The 24,823-nt window shown below is 38.3% G+C and overlaps 1 protein-coding gene across 5 annotated transcripts in view; it reads left to right on the top strand.

The window, feature by feature from the left end:
- chico (insulin receptor substrate 1 chico) overlaps nt 1-24,823 on the top strand; it is a 1,085,300-nt gene that overhangs the window by 72,210 nt on the left and 988,267 nt on the right. The window contains exon 2 of one of the 5 annotated variants that reach the window (XM_067766172.1): nt 11,255-11,479. The exons of the other annotated variants lie outside the window; for them this stretch is intronic. The gene's annotated coding sequence lies outside the window, so the exon portion shown is untranslated. The remainder of the gene's footprint in view (nt 1-11,254; nt 11,480-24,823) is intronic. 5 annotated transcript variants of the gene reach the window in all.

Here is a 24,823-nt window from a genome sequence, read left to right as displayed (position 1 = left end):
AACGAAAAAAAGGGTTGTCCCCGAAATTGCAGTGTAATTGGGAAGGCCCATACAAAGTTGTAAAACGGATCAACGATGTAGTGTACCGCATACAAACCATTGGCAAACCACGAACCAAAATGAAAGTGGTTCATTTGGAAAGGCTGGCAGCGTTTAGATCGAGAGATTTGTCTGATCGGGACGATCAGACTTAGGTGGAGAGCAGTGTGACGAATATGAGTGACACCAGGTGATACTCACATCCGTAGTCTGATGCTAAGTAAATGAAAGCACAACAACAATAAAGCAGACAGTCACTTGTATCTACATAAACAAATAAAACATTATGTCTACACATATGTACGTACTCGCAGCAGAGAAGAGATGCTCCCAAAAGTATGCAATTGTAATTGTTGAAGTGTCGCTCACAAATTCACGCATATGAGAAGTTATATACGTGCATCTGTAGTTATAATTATATGGCGGCAACTAAGTAAACTCTGGAGGCGCCTAGGAGATGCCACGAGGAAATCAAAGAGTATAAAAGTACCAGCGGTAGAGGCGCTATAATCAGTTTCGATTAAGACGATATCTAGCGAGCAATAGCAGTATTATTTTGAAAGTCTGTTTCATTTAAGACATCAGTTTGGTTATTAAGCCAGCTAATTGCAAAGTATAAATGTTATTGTGAAGTATTTTAATAAAGGCCATTTTTCCATTATTCAATATTGGAGTTATTTATTCAACAGTTTAGTGATACGAACTTAGCAAAAAGGCAAATAAGAGGATTTGCAAGCAAATTCGTTACAATATGAAAAATCTGTAAGAAGTAATTGAATTTAAAATGTCACAAAAGTATATAAGTATGAATTGATAAAAATCTCGAAAATGTAATCACGGACGCAACGCTTTATTCAAAAAAAAAAAAAAATAAAATTTAATTGGGTTTTCACGGATCCACCGCATATATCAAAAAAATCTTAATTGGTTTTTCACGGAACCACCGCTTGTATCAAAAAAATCCAAAATTTATATGAAATGCGAAATTATTTTAATTCAAATGCGAAGGCACCGAATTTAATAAAAAATTTAATGTTTTAATATACATATATATATGCATTAAAAAAAAAACCGTTGGAAAAAAATGTTAAATGCATATATATATATAATATACTTAGTTTTTCTTCTTCTGGCCTTCGTCACTGCTGCTGGCGTTCGCTACTGCTGCTGGTGCTGCTGCTGCGCTAGCAGACTTAAGTCGCTGCTGGGTTTTAATGCTGGTGGTGGTGGAAAATTGCGTAACATTGTGTGAATTCAGAACTTAAGTCTGCCAGCGCAGCAGCAGCAGCAGCGAACGCCAGCAGCAGTGACGAACACCAGAAGAAGAAAAATTAAGTATATTATATATACATGTATTTAACATTTTTTTCCTACGGGTTTTTTTTAACGCATATATGTATGTATATTAAAACATTAACATTTTTATAAAATTCGGTGCCTTCGCATTTCAATTAAAATAATTTTGCATTTCACATAAATTTTGGATTTTTTTGATACAAGCGGTGGTTTCCTGAAAAACCAATTAAGATATTTTTGATATATGCGGTGGTTCCGTGAAAAACCAACTAAGATTGTTTTTTGATATAAGCGGTGGTTCCGTGAAAAACCAATTCAGATTTTTTTGAATAAAGCGGTGCGTCCGTGAATACCACATTTTCGAGATTTCTACCAATTCATACTTATATTATTTTGTGCCATTTTAAATTCAATTACTTATTACAGATTTTTCATACAATTAGATTTCAGTTGCAATTAATCCTTCCAATAAATTTTTAAACATTCCGTTAGCGACAATTCACTGTAAATCAGTTCAACTTTCCCAATTTTTTTTTTTCCTTTTCTTTCCTCTACATTTCAGCTTCAATCATAAATGCTTACATTCAAATAAGTGCTTCATTAATTTCATAGTAGTTTAAACTAAATTCCTTTGCTATTCTGATAACTACATATGCACAACCTTAGAAAGAGGAAGCGAATTCACAAAACTTCAGATTCAGAGTCCAATTCCGATAAATTTTTAGCTTTTCGATCGCGTGGTAACAATACATTCAGAAATTCAGGTGGTAGTTATCGAGGTTTTTACCCAAATCGCAGTTATCCTGGTTATAGAAATAATAGTTAATTTTCATACAATAGCAACCATAACGGTAACAATAGTCAGCGATATCGATATGATAACAGAAATAGATACCAAAATAATAACAATAGTAATACACGTTCAAATACAAATTCTAATTCAAATAATAGTAACAATAGAGGTAACAATTCTAGATCGTCAAGCGGTAGAGGCAGAAATGCAAATGTTCGCGATTTAAACGCGAGTGCCCCTCAGGAGCGAACACTAGGGGAGGACGAACTAAGCGAGTAAGCGAACTTCCCTCACCAATAGGCATCTATTGTTTAAATTTAAATTACTCAGATTTCATAGTATTACAACTTAACGAGTCACAAAAATTTTGTTCTTTTTAGTAGACACTCAAGCCGACATTTCTTTAATAAAAATATCATGCAAGACAGTAATATTTCTTTAAATACAAACGACATTATTAACATTACCGGTGTCACTTCCAATTCAGTTACCACTTAAGGTAAAATTACTTACTTACAGACTTAGGTGGAGAGCAGTGTGACGAATATGAGTGACACCAGGTGATACTCACATCCGTAGTCTGATGCTAAGTAAATGAAAGCACAACAACAATAAAGCAGACAGTCACTTGTATCTACATAAACAAATAAAACATTATGTCTACACATATGTACGTACTCGCAGCAGAGAAGAGATGCTCCCAAAAGTATGCAATTGTAATTGTTGAAGTGTCGCTCACAAATTCACGCATATGAGAAGTTATATACGTGCATCTGTAGTTATAATTATATGGCGGCAACTAAGTAAACTCTGGAGGCGCCTAGGAGATGCCACGAGGAAATCAAAGAGTATAAAAGCACCAGCGGTAGAGGCGCTATAATCAGTTTCGATTAAGACGATATCTAGCGAGCAATAGCAGTATTATTTTGAAAGTCAGTTTCATTTAAGCTATCAGTTTGGTTATTAAGCCAGCTAATTGCAAAGTATAAATGTTATTGTGAAGTACTTTAATAAAGGCCATTTTTCCATTATTCAATATTGGAGTTATTTATTCAACAGTTTAGTGATACGAACTTAGCAAAAAGGCAAATAAGAGGATTTGCAAGCAAATTCGTTACAATATGAAAAATCTGTAAGAAGTAATTGAATTTAAAATGTCACAAAAGTATATAAGTATGAATTGATAAAAATCTCGAAAATGTAATCACGGACGCAACGCTTTATTCAAAAAAAAAAAAATACAATTTAATTGGGTTTTCACGGATCCACCGCATATATCAAAAAAATCTTAATTGGTTTTTCACGGAACCACCGCTTGTATCAAAAAAATCCAAAATTTATATGAAATGCGAAATTATTTTAATTCAAATGCGAAGGCACCGAATTTAATAAAAATTTTAATGTTTTAATATACATACATATATGCATTAAAAAAAACCGTAGGAAAAAAATGTTAAATGCATATATATATAATATACTTAGTTTTTCTTCTTCTGGCCTTCGTCACTGCTGCTGGCGTTCGCTACTGCTGTTGGTGCTGCTGCTGCGCTAGCAGACTTAAGTCGCTGCTGGGTTTTAATGCTGGTGGTGGTGGAAAATTGCGTAACATTGTGTGAATTCAGAACTTAAGTCTGCCAGCGCAGCAGCAGCAGCAGCGAACGCCAGCAGCAGTGACGAACACCAGAAGAAGAAAAATTAAGTATATTATATATACATGTATTTAACATTTTTTCCTACGGGTTTTTTTTAACGCATATATGTATGTATATTAAAACATTAACATTTTTATAAAATTCGGTGCCTTCGCATTTCAATTAAAATAATTTCGCATTTCACATAAATTTTGGATTTTTTTGATACAAGCGGTGGTTTCCTGAAAAACCAATTAAGATATTTTTGATATATGCGGTGGTTCCGTGAAAAACCAACTAAGATTGTTTTTTGATATAAGCGGTGGTTCCGTGAAAAACCAATTCAGATTTTTTTGAATAAAGCGGTGCGTCCGTGAATACCACATTTTCGAGATTTCTACCAATTCATACTTATATTATTTTGTGCCATTTTAAATTCAATTACTTATTACAGATTTTTCATACAATTAGATTTCAGTTGCAATTAATCCTTCCAATAAATTTTTAAACATTCCGTTAGCGACAATTCACTGTAAATCAGTTCAACTTTCCCAATTTTTTTTTTTTTTCCTTTTCTTTCCTCTACATTTCAGCTTCAATCATAAATGCTTACATTCAAATAAGTGCTTCATTAATTTCATAGTAGTTTAAACTAAATTCCTTTGCTATTCTGATAACTACATATGCACAACCTTAGAAAGAGGAAGCGAATTCACAAAACTTCAGATTCAGAGTCCAATTCCGATAAATTTTTAGCTTTTCGATCGCGTGGTAACAATACATTCAGAAATTCAGGTGGTAGTTATCGAGGTTTTTACCCAAATCGCAGTTATCCTGGTTATAGAAATAATAGTTAATTTTCATACAATAGCAACCATAACGGTAACAATAGTCAGCGATATCGATATGATAACAGAAATAGATACCAAAATAATAACAATAGTAATACACGTTCAAATACAAATTCTAATTCAAATAATAGTAACAATAGAGGTAACAATTCTAGATCGTCAAGCGGTAGAGGCAGAAATGCAAATGTTCGCGATTTAAACGCGAGTGCCCCTCAGGAGCGAACACTAGGGGAGGACGAACTAAGCGAGTAAGCGAACTTCCCTCACCAATAGGCATCTATTGTTTAAATTTAAATTACTCAGATTTCATAGTATTACAACTTAACGAGTCACAAAAATTTTGTTCTTTTTAGTAGACACTCAAGCCGACATTTCTTTAATAAAAATATCATGCAAGACAGTAATATTTCTTTAAATACAAACGACATTATTAACATTACCGGTGTCACTTCCAATTCAGTTACCACTTAAGGTAAAATTACTTACTTACAGACTTAGGTGGAGAGCAGTGTGACGAATATGAGTGACACCAGGTGATACTCACATCCGTAGTCTGATGCTAAGTAAATGAAAGCACAACAACAATAAAGCACACAGTCACTTGTATCTACATAAACAAATAAAACATTATGGCTACACATATGTACGTACTCGCAGCAGAGAAGAGATGCTCCCAAAAGTATGCAATTGTAATTGTTGAAGTGTCGCTCACAAATTCACGCATATGAGAAGTTATATACGTGCATCTGTAGTTATAATTATATGGCGGCAACTAAGTAAACTCTGGAGGCGCCTAGGAGATGCCACGAGGAAATCAAAGAGTATAAAAGCACCAGCGGTAGAGGCGCTATAATCAGTTTCGATTAAGACGATATCTAGCGAGCAATAGCAGTATTATTTTGAAAGTCAGTTTCATTTAAGCTATCAGTTTGGTTATTAAGCCAGCTAATTGCAAAGTATAAATGTTATTGTGAAGTACTTTAATAAAGGCCATTTTTCCATTATTCAATATTGGAGTTATTTATTCAACAGTTTAGTGATACGAACTTAGCAAAAAGGCAAATAAGAGGATTTGCAAGCAAATTCGTTACAATATGAAAAATCTGTAAGAAGTAATTGAATTTAAAATGTCACAAAAGTATATAAGTATGAATTGATAAAAATCTCGAAAATGTAATCACGGACGCAAAGCTTTATTCAAAAAAAAAAAAAAAAATAAAATTTAATTGGGTTTTCACGGATCCACCGCATATATCAAAAAAATCTTAATTGGTTTTTCACGGAACCACCGCTTGTATCAAAAAAATCCAAAATTTATATGAAATGCGAAATTATTTTAATTCAAATGCGAAGGCACCGAATTTAATAAAAATTTTAATGTTTTAATATACATACATATATGCATTAAAAAAAACCGTAGGAAAAAAATGTTAAATGCATATATATATATAATATACTTAGTTTTTCTTCTTCTGGCCTTCGTCACTGCTGCTGGCGTTCGCTACTGCTGCTGGTGCTGCTGCTGCGCTAGCAGACTTAAGTCGCTGCTGGGTTTTAATGCTGGTGGTGGTGGAAAATTGCGTAACATTGTGTGAATTCAGAACTTAAGTCTGCCAGCGCAGCAGCAGCAGCAGCGAACGCCAGCAGCAGTGACGAACACCAGAAGAAGAAAAATTAAGTATATTATATATACATGTATTTAACATTTTTTTCCTACGGGTTTTTTTTAACGCATATATGTATGTATATTAAAACATTAACATTTTTATAAAATTCGGTGCCTTCGCATTTCAATTAAAATAATTTCGCATTTCACATAAATTTTGGATTTTTTTGATACAAGCGGTGGTTTCCTGAAAAACCAATTAAGATATTTTTGATATATGCGGTGGTTCCGTGAAAAACCAACTAAGATTTTTTTTGACATAAGCGGTGGTTCCGTGAAAAACCAATTCAGATTTTTTTGAATAAAGCGGTGCGTCCGTGAATACCACATTTTCGAGATTTCTACCAATTCATACTTATATTCTTTTGTGCCATTTTAAATTCAATTACTTATTACAGATTTTTCATACAATTAGATTTCAGTTGCAATTAATCCTTCCAATAAATTTTTAAACATTCCGTTAGCGACAATTCACTGTAAATCAGTTCAACTTTCCCAATTTTTTTTTTCCTTTTCTTTCCTCTACATTTCAGCTTCAATCATAAATGCTTACATTCAAATAAGTGCTTCATTAATTTCATAGTAGTTTAAACTAAATTCTTTTGCTATTCTGATAACTACATATGTACAACCTTAGAAAGAGGAAGCGAATTCACAAAACTTCAGATTCAGAGTCCAATTCCGATAAATTTTTAGCTTTTCGATCGCGTGGTAACAATACATTCAGAAATTCAGGTGGTAGTTATCGAGGTTTTTACCCAAATCGCAGTTATCCTGGTTATAGAAATAATAGTTAATTTTCATACAATAGCAACCATAACGGTAACAATAGTCAGCGATATCGATATGATAACAGAAATAGATACCAAAATAATAACAATAGTAATACACGTTCAAATACAAATTCTAATTCAAATAATAGTAACAATAGAGGTAACAATTCTAGATCGTCAAGCGGTAGAGGCAGAAATGCAAATGTTCGCGATTTAAACGCGAGTGGCCCTCAGGAGCGAACACTAGGGGAGGACGAACTAAGCGAGTAAGCGAACTTCCCTCACCAATAGGCATCTATTGTTTAAATTTAAATTACGCAGATTTCATAGTATTACAACTTAACGAGTCACAAAAATTTTGTTCTTTTTAGTAGACACTCAAGCCGACATTTCTTTAATAAAAATATCATGCAAGACAGTAATATTTCTTTAAATACAAACGACATTATTAACATTACCGGTGTCACTTCCAATTCAGTTACCACTTAAGGTAAAATTACCGTAAATTTAAATTTTTCAAACTTTTCTCTTAAACATACTTTACAAGTAGTAAATGAAGACTTTAATATTCCATCCGATGGCATACTGGGTAAAGATTTCCTGAAAATTAACAAATGCATTATTAATTATGAAAGAAATAGTATTTCCTTTTGGGTAGGTAATGAAAAAGTCGCGATACCAATCCTGCACAGAACAGAAAGCGACAGTTGTATCATTCCTCCCAGATGTGAAATATTCAGACTTTTTGATTTAGGTGATTCACCCGAGCCACTTTTCGTGGACTCACAGGAAATTGAAAAAGGTGTTTTCACAGCTAGCTGCATTGCTAATTCCAGTAACCCAATAATTAAAGTCAAACACCACGGATGATGTAAAGTATGTGCAAAGAAACAGTATTCCGACAGAAAAACTTTCAAACTATAATGTTTATACAATTAACAAGACAGAAACAGAAGACAAACGTAAGGAAAAACTGATTTCAATTTAAAAAAATCAAATACCTCAACATGCTCATAGTAAATTAATTGACCTTTGCATAGATTATGCCGACATTTTCGCTATTGGCACAGACAAAATGTCTTTAAACAACTTGTACGAGCAAAAATTAAGTTTGACAGAAAATGAGCCGGTATATGTTAAAAACTATCGATTGCCATACTCTCAACGCGAAGAAATAAACCGCCAAGTAAACAAACTGTTAGACAACGATTTGATTGAACCTAGTTACTCTAATTACAATAGTCCTTTGATTGTAGTCCCAAAGAAAGATACTAATGGTCAAAAAGCTTATCGTATGTGCGTGGATTTTCGCGCAGTAAACAAAAAACTCATTGCTGATAAATTTCCACTAGCTAGAGTTGACGATATTTTAGAAAATCTCGGTAGAGAAAAGTATTTTGCGACATTAGATCTTTTTTCGGGATTTCATCAAATCCTCTTGCATCCTGACTCACGTTACATTACTTCTTTCAACACTGACCGAGGTGCATTTAGATGGAAAGTTCTTCCATTCGGTTAAATATAGTACCAAATTCATTCTCACGAATGATGACAATAGCTTTTTCGGGTATACCACCCAACGTCGCATTTTTGTACGTCGACGATATTATCGTCACAGGTTGTAGTGAAGAACACCATATTAAAAATCTTTCAAAAGTTTTCAATACTTGTAGGTCCTTCAATCTCAAACTTAACCCAAATAAATGCAACTTTTTACGATCAGAAGTTACATTTTTAGGTCACAAATGTTCAGCCAAAGGTTTGTTGCAAGACGACTCCAAAATAAACGCAATTAAAAAGTATACAAAACAGACTGATAAAGACGATTCGTTGCGTTTGCAAACAATTACAGAAGGTTTGTACCAAATTTTGCGTCTCTGGCAGCGCCTCTAAACCGATTAAGCAGAAAGAGTTGATTTCGTTTGGGATGTTGAGTGCCAAAGGGCATTTTTATCTTTGAAAGCAGCGTTACTCTCACCAAAATTACTTCAATATCCAGATTTTACTAAACAATTCATTATTACCGTTGATGCTTCCACAACTGGGTGTGGCGCTATTTTGAGTCAAGAACAGCAAGGCAGTGATTAACCAATTTGTTTCGCTTCTAAAGCATTTAATAAAGCAGAGCAGAAAAAACCAATTATAGAATTGGAACTCTTTACTTTGCAGTCAAGCAATTTCGGCCATATGTGTATGGCAACCATTTCATTGTAAAGTCAGATCATAGACCTCTAGTATACCTTTTCAATATGAAAGACCCCTCTTCAAAACTTTCGAGAATTAGTCTAGAATTAGCAGAATACAACTTTACTATAGTTTATATAAAGGGTAAATCAAACGTTGGCGCTGATGCCCTATCGCGCATTACAATGGATGAGATTAAAGAAGCTAACAAACAAATTTTGGCAGTACAGACAAGGGCAACGACAAAACAGGCAAACGACAAAAATTTACATTGGAAAACTGACAAAAACGACGAAAAACAACTTACTTTACACGTTTACGGCAAATTTTCATTTAATTTTTCGAAAAAAGTTCCATGGATAAGATCTGAAATTACGTACGATAAAAATAATAAAACAACAAGTTTAAGAATTTTTGCGCATATTAAACATAAAAAACTCGAGTTACTTAGTTTTGAGATTGCTAACGAAATAATGACTTTAGATAAATTACTTTCAAGCCTTGAATCAGAAGCCGGCAAACGCAAAATTAAGCAGATTGAATGGCCTAAAAACGGCATTTTGTTCGAACATTACACTATTACATATTTGAAAAATATTGGAAATAAAATTTTAAAATCATTAGAAATTATTTTAACAGATCCAGTGGGGACAGTAACAGACGAGGACACAAAACTAAAACTATTGAAAATATATCATAACGACCCAATTTCAGGTGGACATTGCGGTCCTATTAAGGTGGCAGACACACTATAGCAAACAACAATATTATATATTAAATAATTTATACCTCATTTATTGGCAATTTATTACCGCAAAAAAATTTAAAGCTGCGTCCGGTTCCGAGAAATGAGAGTATTTGCTAGCTTAAGACTCATGCTAGCAGACACTTCGTGAAAACACGACCTACAGCTTCCGAACGACTTGAATAATTATTATTACACTTATTGGCAATTTATTACCACAAAAAAAAATTTGAAGCTGCGTCCGGTTCCGAGAAACGGGACTGTCTGCTAGCCTACTTTTGTTTGGCACGTTGCCCTTTCCAAAATCTCAATATCTCTCGGAATGCTTGACCATGAATTAGGTGAGTGGCAATAATATAAAACTACCTAGTTTCGTTCTTTTACTTAGTTTTCAGTTCATTGTCGTATAGCTTAGGGACACACGTGTATTTGAAATATATTTTTTTCCCTCGACTAGTGACAAAAATTTATCACGAAAAGGGTTTGATAACCGATCGAAATATCTAGTCATTAAAACAAGACTTTTTTGTGATAAGTCCGTTGTTTCATCAAAAATTAATGACAATGTCTTTGCCCAAATATCCAACACTTCTCTTTTTAATGCCTCGCCATTTTGTTGGCTGAACAATTTTTGTGGTAAGAATTCCATTGAGGTAAATTGAAAATTATATGTGGGTTAACGAGTGTGTTAGCGCGGCGGAGGCTGTCATACGTCTCCATCCCCATTCTTATATACATGAATTTATAACTAACCCATATATCATATTATATATCTAGCATTGTATACATATTGAATTATATTATATTGAAATGTATCTTATGCTAATACCCAAAAGCGATGAATGGCTCTTAGCGTTGAATTTCCCACTGGGAATGCTCATGGACGTGTGGCAGCCTCCACCGCGAAAATCCACCAACTTGAATTCGCCGCAAGTACAGGATGGCGATCCGGCACGATCGCCACCTGTCAAAAAAACACCACCTTTTTGGTCATTGTTTAGTTTTCTTAGCTTATTGTAAATTGCAAATTTTCATTTGTGCTGTGCAAATCCCCGGTTTTATTTTCTTTTATATTATTATAATTAAAAAAGTATTGTAATTCGACAATCCGCAGTTTATAATAAATCTAGCGCAAATCTGCAAAGTTGTAATCTGATTTCTGTATCGAAAAGGTTCTCCGCAAACAATTTATTCTGAAATACATAGCTTCATAAAAGTGTTTAAAACAAACCAGTACCGAGCAAAATAAATAATTGTTGGTTCCTTTAATTACCAGAAATTGGAAGTGCTGAGTGTATTCATATATAAAGTACCTACAAAATCTTCAAAGCAGACCAACAAAGAGTTCAAATCAAGCTGTAAGCGAAAGTAACGCATTGCTAACCAAGAGAAATCGACGCATTCAACACAGCGCCAGCGAAGTGTCCGCGTGGCAGCACAACACCACCAGAACATCATCACCAACCATCTCCACAAAGCGGCAACCCCCCGAAATACCCGGGTAAGTCTCAAATTAACTAATGGTCCTTCTCCGCCATCGAAGAAACCAGCGGTTTTAATAATATACATACATATACATATATCAAGTATATCCTCTCGAATAAATTTTGGTGGCTCCCGCCAAATACAAATTTCTCCCGCCAGAATTATATTTTCCCGCCAAAATAGATTATATATATATATATATGTACATTCTCACCCCAATATACACCTGTACATAAATGCGGTGCATTAAAAAATTTCGAGGCAAATCCCACACAAACTTGCACAAAGTTAGCACAATGGCTACCGTGGTCGAAAATAAATTTATATCCAAAACGGATCTCTTTTCGGATTACTGTGCTCGGATCGGCACAACCGAGATCCAAGATAACATCGAGGCATCCCTAAAAATAAAATATAAAAATATCGATGTGTTCTGGGAAAGGGTACAGAGCGCATATGACGCCGTCGTAGAGTCAGATGACAAAGACCTTCCCGAAGACTTTAAGGCCTCAGCTTTCAACAAATACCGCGCCTGCCTTATAGCGTATGAGGACACAAAGGCAAGAATAGGCGATCAGCTCCAGCTAAGGGTACTAAGCAATCCCGTCCCCGCTACAACACCACTCAAGAAAGTTCCGGGATGCACCTCAAAGTACCCGCCTGTGACACCGAAGTCTTTTACGGCAGTTATGATCAATGTCTGTCCTTCCGTGACATGTTCACGGCGGTCTATATCACCCACCCTAAACTCTCGAGCGCCCAAAAACTGTACCACCTCAGGTACAAGACCCAAGGAAAAGCGGGCCAAATAGTGAAGCAATTCCCACTTAGTGATGACAACTTTGCTCTGGCGTGGGAAGCCCTAAAATCCCGATATGAAAATAAAAGAGTCTTGGTCGATAACCAAATAAAAGTCCTCATGAATCACAAGGTCATTTAGACTGAAAACAGCGAAGACATCCAAAGACTGCAATCTTCCGTTAATAACTGCCTCCAGATATTAGCAACTCAACAAGTCTCGACAGATAGTTGGGATCCCGTATTAATATTTCTGGTAACCTCAAAACTCCCAGAAAATACAGTTGCGCTTTGGGAGCAATCTTTAAGCTCCAGAAGAGACCTACCGAACTGGTCCCAAATGGCCAGTGTCTGACAACTCGCTACGAGATAGTGGAAAGGGTGGATCAATGGCGACCAGCCAAGCCCCGATACAATCCACCCTCTACAAATTTCTCAAGGCCTCCCCCAAGTCAGAATAACCCCAATTCAGGCAAGGTCAAACCCAAAACCAAAGTCGCAACACGCCGCACAATAGCAACTACTCCCAAAATCGCACAAATGCTCATGTGGCCGAGCATCAAAAAATTTACGCCTGCAGAATGTGCAAGCAGTCCTCCCACACGCTACAAAGCTGCTTGCGTTACAAGAAGCTAACAATCTCTGAGCGAAAAAAATTCGTGAGAGATAACAACCTTTGCGAAAGTTGTCGTATCTCAAACCCACATCTTAAAAGATTGCACCAGTACAAGAACATGCCTCTACTGCCAAGGTCGCCACAACTCCACCCTTCATGACACCGCAGCCCCTCATCATACCACTGGACCGCGAAGATCAACATCCCAGTTAACAACCATAGGATCTAGCAGTACCAGCCAACAAAGCGTCCATGAAGCAGCAGCTACGGAAGAACTTCCCTCCACCTCAAACGCAGCCCATATCCAGTCAGTCCATTCCGAAAACGATAGCAAAATCATTCTCCCCTCAGCGATAGTGTCCATAGAACACCGAGATGAGGCTTAGAGCCTTAGTGGATCAAGGGTCAGAACGTAGCTTCATTTCCGCAAAAGCACAGATCAAGCTAGGCCTTCCATATACCCACTCCCTATTTGAAATATCGAGCATGGGAGGCGGAGTAGTACAAACCGCCAACAAATTGTGCTCACTGACCCTAGTCTCAAATGACCACATGGTAAAAATAAAGGCCCAGGCAATCGTGCTACCTCGTCTCACTAGGCAACTCCCAACACTCAGGCTAAATAACGACCAAATTCGTAAATGGTCTCACCTCAAGCTAGCAGACCAGAATTCTCAGAACCCCTCCCAAATCGATCTGGTGTTAGGCAGCGATCTAATCCCTCAAATCATGCAAAATGGCATCGAAAAGATCTCGCCCACGGCTAGCCCAAAACACAATATTTGGCTGGATAATAAGTGGCTAAACCCCCAAAAAAGTGGGAGCACACTCCTCTCAAGCATGGGAAGTGACGAATGTCCAGCTCAATGAACGGCTAAGGCAATTCTGGGAAATCGAAGAAATACTCAGAGTGCGAGTGGAAACCCCAGAAGATAAAATGTGCGAAGACTTTTATCAAAGCACAACCACTCGCATGGATGATATTTGAAAAATATTGGAAATAAAATTTTAAAATCATTAGAAATTATTTTAACAAATCCAGTGGAGACAGTAACAGACGAGGACACAAAACTAAAACTATTGAAAATATATCATAACGACCCAATTTCAGGTGGACATTGCGGTCCTATTAAGGTGGCAGACACACTATAGCAAACAACAATATTATATATTAAATAATTTATACCTCATTTATTGGCAATTTATTACCGCAAAAAAATTTAAAGCTGCGTCCGGTTCCGAGAAATGAGAGTATTTGCTAGCTTAAGACTCATGCTAGCAGACACTTCGTGAAAACACGACCTACAGATAGATTATATATATATATATATGTACATTCTCACCCCAATATACACCTGTACATAAATGCGGTGCATTAAAAAATTTCGAGGCAAATCCCACACAAACTTGCACAAAGTTAGCACAATGGCTACCGTGGTCGAAAATAAATTTATATCCGAAACGGATCTCTTTTCGGATTACTGTACTCGGATCGGCACAACCGAGATCCAAGATAACATCGAGGCATCCCTAAAAATAAAATATAAAAATATCGATGTGTTCTGGGAAAGGGTACAGAGCGCATATGACGCCGTCGTAGAGTCAGATGACAAAGACCTTCCCGAAGACTTTAAGGCCTCAGCTTTCAGCAAATACCGCGCCTGCCTTATAGCGTATGAGGACACAAAGGCAAGAATAGGCGATCAGCTCCAGCTAAGGGTACTAAGCAATTCCGTCCCCGCTACAACCACCACTCAAGAAAGTTCCGGGATGCACCTCAAAGTACCCGCCTGTGACACAGAAGTCTTTTACGGCAGTTATGATCAATGTCTGTCCTTCCGTGACATGTTCACGGCGGTCTATATCACCCACCCTAAACTCTCGAGCGCCCAAAAACTGTACCACCTCAGGTACAAGACCCAAGGAAAAGCGGGCCAAATAGTGAAGCAATTCCCACTTAGTGATGACAACTTTGCTCTGGCGTGGGAAGCCCTAAAATCCCGATATGAAAATAAAAGAGTCTTGGTCGATAACCAAATAAAAGTCCTCATGAATCACAAGGTCATTTAGACTGAAAACAGCGAAGACATCCAAAGACTGCAATCTTCCGTTAATAACTGCCTCCAGATATTAGCAACTCAACAAGTCTCGACAGATAGTTGGGATCCCGTATTAATATTTCTGGTAACCTCAAAACTCCCAGAAAATACAGTTGCGCTTTGGGAGCAATCTTTAAGCTCCAGAAGAGACCTACCGAACTGGTCCCAAATGGCCAGTGTCTGACAACTCGCTACGAGATAGTGGAAAGGGTGGATCAATGGCGACCAGCCAAGCCCCGATACAATCCACCCTCTACAAATTTCTCAAGGCCTCCCCCAAGTCAGAATAACCCCCAATTCAGGCAAGGTCAAACCCAAAACCAAAGTCGCAACACGCCGCACAATAGCAACTACTCCCAAAATCGCACAAATGCTCATGTGGCCGAGCATCAAAAAATTTACGCCTGCAGAATGTGCAAGCAGTCCTCCCACACGCTACAAAGCTGCTTGCGTTACAAGAAGCTAACAATCTCTGAGCGAAAAAAATTCGTGAGAGATAACAACCTTTGCGAAAGTTGTCTATCTCAAACCCACATCTTAAAAGATTGCACCAGTACAAGAACATGCCTCTACTGCCAAGGTCGCCACAACTCCACCCTTCATGACACCGCAGCCCCTCATCATACCACTGGACCGCGAAGATCAACATCCCAGTTAACAACCATAGGATCTAGCAGTACCAGCCAACAAAGCGTCCATGAAGCAGCAGCTACGGAAGAACTTCCCTCCACCTCAAACGCAGCCCATATCCAGTCAGTCCATTACGAAAATGATAGCAAAATCATTCTCCCCTCAGCGATAGTGTCCATAGAACACCGAGATGAGGCTTAGAGCCTTAGTGGATTAAGGGTCAGAACGTAGCTTCATTTCCGCAAAAGCACAGATCAAGCTAGGCCTTCCATATACCCACTCCCTATTTGAAATATCGGGCATGGGAGGCGGAGTAGTACAAACCGCCAACAAATTGTGCTCACTGACCCTAGTCTCAAATGATCACATGGTAAAAATAAAGGCCCAGGCAATCGTGCTACCTCGTCTCACTAGGCAACTCCCAACACTCAGGCTAAATAACGACCAAATTCGTAAATGGTTTCACCTCAAGCTAGCAGACCAGAATTCTCAGAACCCCTCCCAAATCGATCTGGTGTTAGGCAGCGATCTAATCCCTCAAATCATGCAAAATGGCATCGAAAAGATCTCGCCCACGGCTAGCCCAAAACACAATATTTGGCTGGATAATAAGTGGCTAAACCCCCGAAAAAGTGGGAGCACACTCCTCTCAAGCATGGGAAGTGACGAATGTCCAGCTCAATGAACAGCTAAGGCAATTCTGGGAAATCGAAGAAATACCCAGAGTGCGAGTGGAAACCCCAGAAGATAAAATGTGCGAAGACTTTTATCAAAGCACAACCACTCGCATGGATGACAGTCGATGGTCCGGCTCCCCTTTAAACCAACATTCCCGAAAGATATCGACTTAGGCCAATCCCGTACTGCAGCCCTACGACAGTTACACGGTATGGAACGTACCCTCTCAAAAAAGGGTGATCTCAAGCAGCAATACGACCAGGTACTCGAAGAATATATGCCCGAGGCCACGTGGAAGAATGCAGTCCCACTGAAGTAGAATCTCGAGGTAAATACTGCTCATTCTATCTCTCTCACCATGCAGTCGTAAGGCCAGACAAGAAGACAACAAAAGTCAGAGTCGTATTCAACGCCTCTAAAAAGTCGGGTTCCGGTCACTCCCTTAACGATGTTTTGTATACCGGACCAACCCTCCAACCCGATCTCCGACTTATGTTGTTGAAACGGCGAACATATAAATATGTGTTTAATGGCGATGCACAGTGTTTCATGTAGAATAAGCTAGCTGGACAAAATTATTTTATGAGATTTTCCGTTTCATATGCAGTCATTTATTACAACTACGTCATTTTTTTCAGCCATATGTTCTTTTTTTTATTTTTTCCAAAATTTTACTTCAAATGCATACATTTGCTTATTTCATATACAGTAACTCATGTGAATAAGTGACATAGATCCAAAAAAATTTAAAGGACTTAAGAATATTACTTTATTGTACTTAAATTGAATGGATTACAAATCTCAATAATCTAAGAAATTCTAAAAATTCGGAAAAAAAAATTAAATTTTTTTATGAAAATTCGTCGAATTTTTCAAACATTTTTTAAATATAATTTAGTTTTTGTTATAGATCGTGACAAATTTTCTTATGGGAAATTAGTAAAAATATGAAAATTCATCGAATTTTTCAAACATTTTTTAAATATAATTTAGTTTTTGTTATAGATCGTGAAAAATTTGCTTATGGGAAATTAGTTAAAATATGAAAATTCGTTGAATTTTTCAAACATTTTTTAAATATAATTTAGTTTTTGTTATAGATCGTGGCAAATTTTCATATGAGAAATTAGTTAAAATAAATTTGCGAAAGCGAAAATTGTAAGAATTGTCCAAAAAGGGGTGTCTACTTATTTATGTGAGTGACTGTACATACATATTTTGTATTTATTTGAGTATTTATCCTGGCACTACAATTTTTACAAAATTATTTTATAGTACCAGTCAGGAATGTAAAAGTGAATTACAATAATAATAATAACAATGTAAATAATTTAATTAATTATGTGAAAATTACTTATTACAAAAACTTAAAAGTAAAGTATCATACAAAGTAGAAAAGACAATAGATTTAAATTAAATAAAACCTGATCCAACAAAAAGTTATAGGGTAGGTTATCTTTTATAATAATGTTATTATTCGCGATCATCACTTTCATTCGAGGAGTTACTTGTGGAATAGTCATGAGCATCAGCAACACTACTGTGAAAGCTTGAAACAACTGGGGTATTTATTGACTCCTCAACATTATCGGGGTACAGTAAATTTAAGACTTCTGAAGTCAGACTTTTAAATTTTTTCTTAGGTATCTCCCTAAAACTATTAACTAAAGGATCCGATGTTATAAGCATATTCATAAGATCTCTATTCGTGGCTTCACGCTACTGCTTTTGTATGGTATCATCCGTGAATCGTCTCAAATCTTTGTCACGGGCTTCCTGTGCTTTCTCAGAAAGTTGACCAATAGGTAAAATTGCTGATTATATAATATCAGTACTATGCACTAAGATTTTATGAACTGTAACAGGCATATTAAACCGTGGATAGAGATCTATGTATAGTTTTTTAGTCTCGACCGCAAAATTTTCAAATCTTTGGATATTTATATTGTACCCAGATGCTAATGCGCGAAGGAGAGTGTCGAATCTTTTGATGAGCGTTACATCCAATCCCGTAATGTCAGCACTAGCCTCAGAATTTTCGAAAAACCTACGAGCAGTGTTGCCGTCATTGGTATTGCCAAAACCTGGTTTTGGTTTATCTACTATCAATCCAAGTACACTTTTAAATTTATTATGGATTTCGTTGGAACGAAACTTTACACTCTCTTTATCTGCCTCATTCCCAAGCTGCCATTTTTTTACTTCGAGGCGATAACTTATGTGAAGCAAGCATTCAAAACATCTTATCCATGCATGGAGAGTAGACAATCCAAAACCAAGATTATCTCGGTTAGGCGTAAAGTCCCGTAACTCATTATTCATATCTTTTGGAGTGGCACCACAAATATAACACTTTTGTGCGGAAGAAGTTTCAGTCAAAGCATTGCAAACTTTTCCGTCAATCATTGTTAGAAGCATATTGTGATTTACGGAAACTTCATATTCTTCGAGCATGTACTTTGCTGGCAACAACGCATTTATCTCCTCTAAAACTTTGTTCGTTTCAAAAACAATAAAATCTTTTGTTTCTTTAGAAAAAATAAATTTAATTGGACGACAATACATGGTAGAAGAAGGTCGAGGATTCTGCCAAACAATGTTACCTTTTTCATCCTGTAATTGAAGAGGAACGAAAGAAAATATAAACAAAAACTCATTAGTGTCAGAACTGCATGTAAACTTTTGCTTATATGTGCTATGGCCAGAGCTCCCATTGCAACCCCACTTGCTGATTAAAGTACACGTCAAGTTTGTAGGTAATAAACAAACAAAAACATCTTGATTTGCTAAAACTAAACTCAACAGTTTTATCTAATACGGACTGGACTTTAATTTCCGCACGTGTTTCACCCACATCAATTTCATTTGGTTAGCATTCTGCCTTAGCTTTTCTTAGACTATAAAATGATGGATAAACCTTATGTCCTGCCTTGATGCTCCACTTCCGAGTCGTTTTGTACCCATGAGTCGTCGACTTGCTATCTACGTAGTATGCTAAAGCTTCTACATTGCTCAAGCATCTTGCATCTGGCTCACATGCCATCTTTTTGCCGGATATTTGAGTGGTTTCCTGTGATTTTTTTATAATGTTAGCAACATTTCTGTTGCTGGACATACGCGTTGATACTTCTGCCGCATAAAGTAACTCACCAGGACTTCTAGATTGCAAGGGGTCATCCACTCGACGCCGTTTGGGTTTTTCACTGCAGCTAACAAAGTCCTTCTTTCGTCTTCCAGGGCCGGGGTTACCTGAAGAAGTGGTTGGTTGGTCTGATGGCAACTTTGAATCCACCGTTATTGTAAATGTGAAGTCTGGACCCGAAAGCCACTCCGAGTTTTTATTCAAAAATCGCTCCTTATGTCTTCCAGAAGTGTTCCACTTTTGATCCAGCTTCAACGAATATGCCCATATTTGTAAGCTTAAACTTTTTATCGAATACTCAGCTGCTTCGCTTAAATTGTACTTAAGTACAACAAAACTCTATAATTCTTTATATCTGGTTTCCTTCGAATGTTGAACCCAAATGCCAAAAAACTCCGTTCTTGGTACGATTATAACTAAACTGCTTTGTGTTGTTGATTTTCCGACAGGGTGAATAGTTGATGATTGTTGTGCTGCCATCTTTAGTGTCGTTGATCGTTCTGATTTGTTATCAGTTGTGCAGTATTTATATTACATTCAGGTATTGGCGTAGCTGCTAGCAAAGGGGTTGTTTTGTGTAGCGTTCCTGTGTGGTTATACCTGCATTAGGATTGTTTTGTATGTACCTGTTTTTATGCCTTGGTGACTGGTGCGGTAGGTTGTGGCAGGTTGAAGTCAGTGATCTTCGCCATTTTGCTTTTGGTGTGCTCTTGTTGACCTTGCGCGTTTATTTTTGTGTGTTTTATGGCTACGTGTTTGTTCCCTGTAACTGGGAATTGGTTTTGCCGTTTGTAGATCAGCTTTAAAGGTTCAAATATCTCGTCGGAGCTGGAACGTACATGCATCCTATTTTATATGTAGAGATAACTAAATCTACAAAAAAAATTTAAAATAGATGTGCAAAGAATTCGCAATGGTTTTTTCTTTCGACTATTAGAGAATACTTGCGACTATAACATATGTAAAATTTAGCCCGGATTTCCGCGGATGTATGTAACTTTTTTGTCCCTAAAGTTAAAAATGTAGAGAAAAAATACCTTTTCTTCTTAATAATGGAATGTTAAATATATTGAAAATACTCTAATTGCGAAAGAATTACTATTAAAAAATTTTGCTTACCTTCGAGCTTAGAATCCATCAAGAAATTATATAAAAGTGTTCACTTAAAAGAAACATGAAGCTTAATATTCAACAAGAATTTTGCAAATTAATCAATGCATTTTACGGCCACTCCTGCCTTCTTACTTCAATTACTTAATATATATGAGCAAAAATCTCAAAAAAAAAGCAAAAATCCCGTTATTTTGTTTGTTTTCTTTCATTTCTCATTACACTTTTCTTGGAATAAGAACTTTGTTTTTGTCCAGCTGGCTTTTTCTACACGAAACACTGTGCAGCGGTCTACATCAATCACCCGAAAATCTCAAGCGCCCAAAAATTGTACCATCTCAGGTACAAAACCCCCCGGCCAGATAGTAAAGCAATTCCCACTAAGTGATGCCAACTTTGCTCTGGCTTGGGAAGCTCTGAAATCCCGATACGAAAATAAAAGAGTCCTGGTCGACAATCAAATCCGAATTCTCATGAATCTAAAAGCGATTCAATCGGAAAACAGTGATGAAATCCAAAGACTGCAATCCTCCGTAAACAACTGCCTCCAAATATTAGCAACCCAACAAGTCTCGATAGAGAGTTGGGATCCCATTTTAATTTATTTAGTAACGTCCAAGCTCCCAGAAAATACTATTGCGCTTTGGGAACAATCATTAAGCTCCAGACGAGACCTACCGAACTGGTCCCAAATGGATCAGTTTCTGACTACTCGCTACGAGATAGTGGAAAGGGTGGATCAATGGCGACCAGCCAAACCCCGATATAATCCATCCAGCCGCAACGCCCCGCAGAACAGCAACTATACCCAAAATCGCACAAATGCTCATGTGACCGAGCATCAGAAAATCTACGCCTGCAGAATGTGCAAGCAGCCTCCCGCACGCTACAAAGCTGCTTGCATTACAAAAAGCTGGCAATCCCTGAACGGAAAAAATTCGCGAGAGAAAACAATATGTGCGAAAACTGCCTGTCCCAAACCCACCTCTTAAAAGATTGCACAAGCACAAGAACGTGCCTCTACTGCCAAGGTCGCCACAACTCCACCCTCCACGACGCCGGAGTATCTCATAAAACCAATGGCCCTCGGAAAACAACAGCTCAAGTAGCAACTAGTCAGGACGTTGCCATCACAGATCCCAACGAGGAACTCCCCACCACCTCAAACGCTGCCCGCATCCAATCTTTGCATGCAGAAAATGATAGCAAGATCATTCTCCCCACAGCGATAGTGTCCATAGAACACCGAGGGGACTGCTTCAGGCTCAGAGCCTTAGTGGATCAAGGGTCAGAGCGTGGCTTCATCTCATCAAAAGCTCAAATCAAGCTAGGCCTCCCATATACCACTCCCTATTGGAAATATCGGGCATGGGAGGCGGAGTGGTACAAACCTCCAACAAGTTATGCTCACTTACCCTAGTCTCAAATGACCACAAGGTGAAAATAAAGGCCCAGGCAATAGTGCTACCTCGGCTTACTAGGCAACTCCCAACACTCAGGCCAAATAACGACCAAATGCGTAAATGGTCACACCTCAAGCTAGCAGACCAGAATTCTCAGAACCCCTCCCAAATGGATCTGGTGTTAGGCAGCGATCTAATCCCTCAAATCATGCTAAATGGCATCGAAAAGATCTCGCCCACGGCTAGCCCAAAACACAATATTTGGCTGGATAATAAGTGGCTAAACCCCCAAAAAAGTGGGAGCACACTCCTCTCAAGCATGGGAAGTGACGAATGTCCAGCTCAATGAACAGCTAAGGCAATTCTGGGAAATCGAAGAAATACCCAGAGTGCGATTGGAAACCCCAGAAGATAAAATGTGCGAAGACTTTTATCAAAGCACAACCACTTGCATGGATGACAGTCGATGGTCCGGCTCCCCTTTAAACCAACATTCCCGAAAGATATCGACCTAGGCCAATCCCGTACTGCAGCCCTACGACAGTTACACGGTATGGAACGTACCCTCTCAAAAAAGGGTGATCTCAAGCAGCAATACGACCAGGTACTCGAAGAATATATGCCCGAGGCCACGTGGAAGAATGCAGTCCCACTGAAGTAGAATCTCGAGCTAAATACTGCTCATTCTATCTCTCTCACCATGCAGTCGTAAGGCCAGACAAGAAGACAACAAAAGTCAGAGTTGTATTCAACGCCTCTAAAAAGTCGGGTTCGGGTCACTCCCTCAACGATGTTTTATATACCGGACCAACCCTCCAACCCGATCTCCGACTTATGTTGTTTTTTTTTTTTTTGTCAAACATTTTTTATTCATCATTAATTTCATTGAATACATTTGTTGATAGCTTATATTCTATACATGTGTTTCTTAACGTATTAATACTTATCTAAGAGTGCTCATAGCTAAATATAAAGTTTGATAACAGCATTGTTTTGAAATATTCTTTGAATATTAAGTCTGTATTTATCCAGAAAAGCTAAAAAAAACTGGATTTTAATACTTATTTTGTTAAAATGGCGAACATATAAATATGTGTTTAATGGCGATGTCGAGAAAATGTACCGCCAAATTCTCTTGCACCCCGATGACCGAGATTACCAACGGATAATATTCCGAACCCCCGAACACAGTCCAATAAAGGACTACAAGTTAAAAACGGTCACCTTTGGGGTTAATTGCGCGCCTTTCCTGGCTATTCGCACCCTATACGAGCTGTCGAAAGATGTAGCCGATTCCCATCCACGCGCAGCCCCAATACTAAAATCCGAGACGTATGTTGACGATATTTTATCTGGCAGTCATGATCTCCAATCAGCCGAGCAATCCCTAACAGAGACTATAGACGCTCTCAATTCAGCCGGCTTTCACCTAAAAAAGATGACGGCAAACCATCCCAACATCCTGCAAAAAATATCGAAAACTGATATGCTGGAAACAGACTTTCTCGAGTTCGAAAAACTAGCACCGCCAAGACCCTGGGCATCCAGTGGAACGCCCTAACGGATACATTCTCGTATACCGTCGACTCAAATCCGGCATCCACTGCAGCCACGAAGCGGCAAATCCTCTCCTCCATTCCGAAACTTTTCGATCCCGCAGGGTGGCTGACGCCCATAATGATCCAAGCGAAGATGCTCATGCAAGAATTGTGGTTAGACGGGACCGAATGGGACGAGAAGGTCAAACCCATCCGTCTAGCCAAATGGGCGCAGTTCTCTCAATATCTTCCCTCTATCTCAGCCATCAATATACCCCGATGGATGAATTTTACGCCCGATCAACAAGTTGAGCTCCACGGATTCTGCGACGCCTCAGAAAAGGCTTATTGCGCAACCCTGTACCTAAGAAGCACCGTCGGTGCTCAGGTCCACTCTCAACTTATAGTGTCCAAAGGCAAAGGGGCTCCTCTCAAAACTATTAGTTTGCCACGCCTGGAGCAATGCGGAGCGTTCTTATTACCCAAATTAGTCGCAGTAGTCCAACCACATCTCGGCCTAAGCAAAAAAAAATTAACCATGTGGTCCGATTCGGAATCGTGCTAGCCTGGTTGGAAAAGCCACCCCACTCGTGGAAAACATACGTCTCTAATCGAACAGCGCAGATTATAGACCTCGTTAGAAATGTCCCTTGGCGACATGTGCGAAGCAAAGACAACCCCGCAGATCTTGGAACCAGAGGATGCAGCCCCGACGATCTCGCTAACTCATCGCTATGGTGGAATGGTCCAGAGTGGCTTTCCCAACCCCCCGAGGACACGCCAACACCAACGGCCAGAAATATTGTACCCTCCGAACTTCGCCGAGTCGAATCACTGCAACAGCAGCGGAAGAGTCAGAAGACTTCTTAGAACGGTTCTCCGCCTATCCCCGCGCCCTACACGTAACAGAGTACGTGTTGAAATTTGTAACTCGGTTTAGAAATGCTGTAGGAGGCAATCGTACCCCTAACGATCCCGCCCTCTCTTACGCCGACGTCATGCGCGCGAAAATCCGTCTGCTGAGCTTGACTCAGTTGAGATTCTTCGCTTTCGAAAGAGCCTCCCTCGAAAATTCAAAACCAATCGGAAAGCGAAGTCCCCTACTGGCACTTGACCCCTTCCTGGATACAAACGGGCTTCTCCGTGCCAACGGAAGATTAGTGAACGGCGACATGACCTACAATGAGTTTCATCCCATCATTCTCCCCGAAAAGGCTAGATTTACTACCCTTTATATAAGGTTTCTGCACGAGAGCTTCCTCCATGCGCAAGTCCGCCTCCCGCAACAAGCTATGAGGCAGGAATTCTATACCCCCCGACTCAAACCTCAGCTGAAAAAATGTATT

Source organism: Eurosta solidaginis, chromosome 2, assembly GCF_040869045.1.
Source record: "Eurosta solidaginis isolate ZX-2024a chromosome 2, ASM4086904v1, whole genome shotgun sequence".
Lineage (NCBI taxonomy): Eukaryota > Metazoa > Arthropoda > Insecta > Diptera > Tephritidae > Eurosta > Eurosta solidaginis.
Note: the sequence above shows the minus strand (reverse complement) of the source record. Positions and strands in the feature narration are given on the sequence as shown.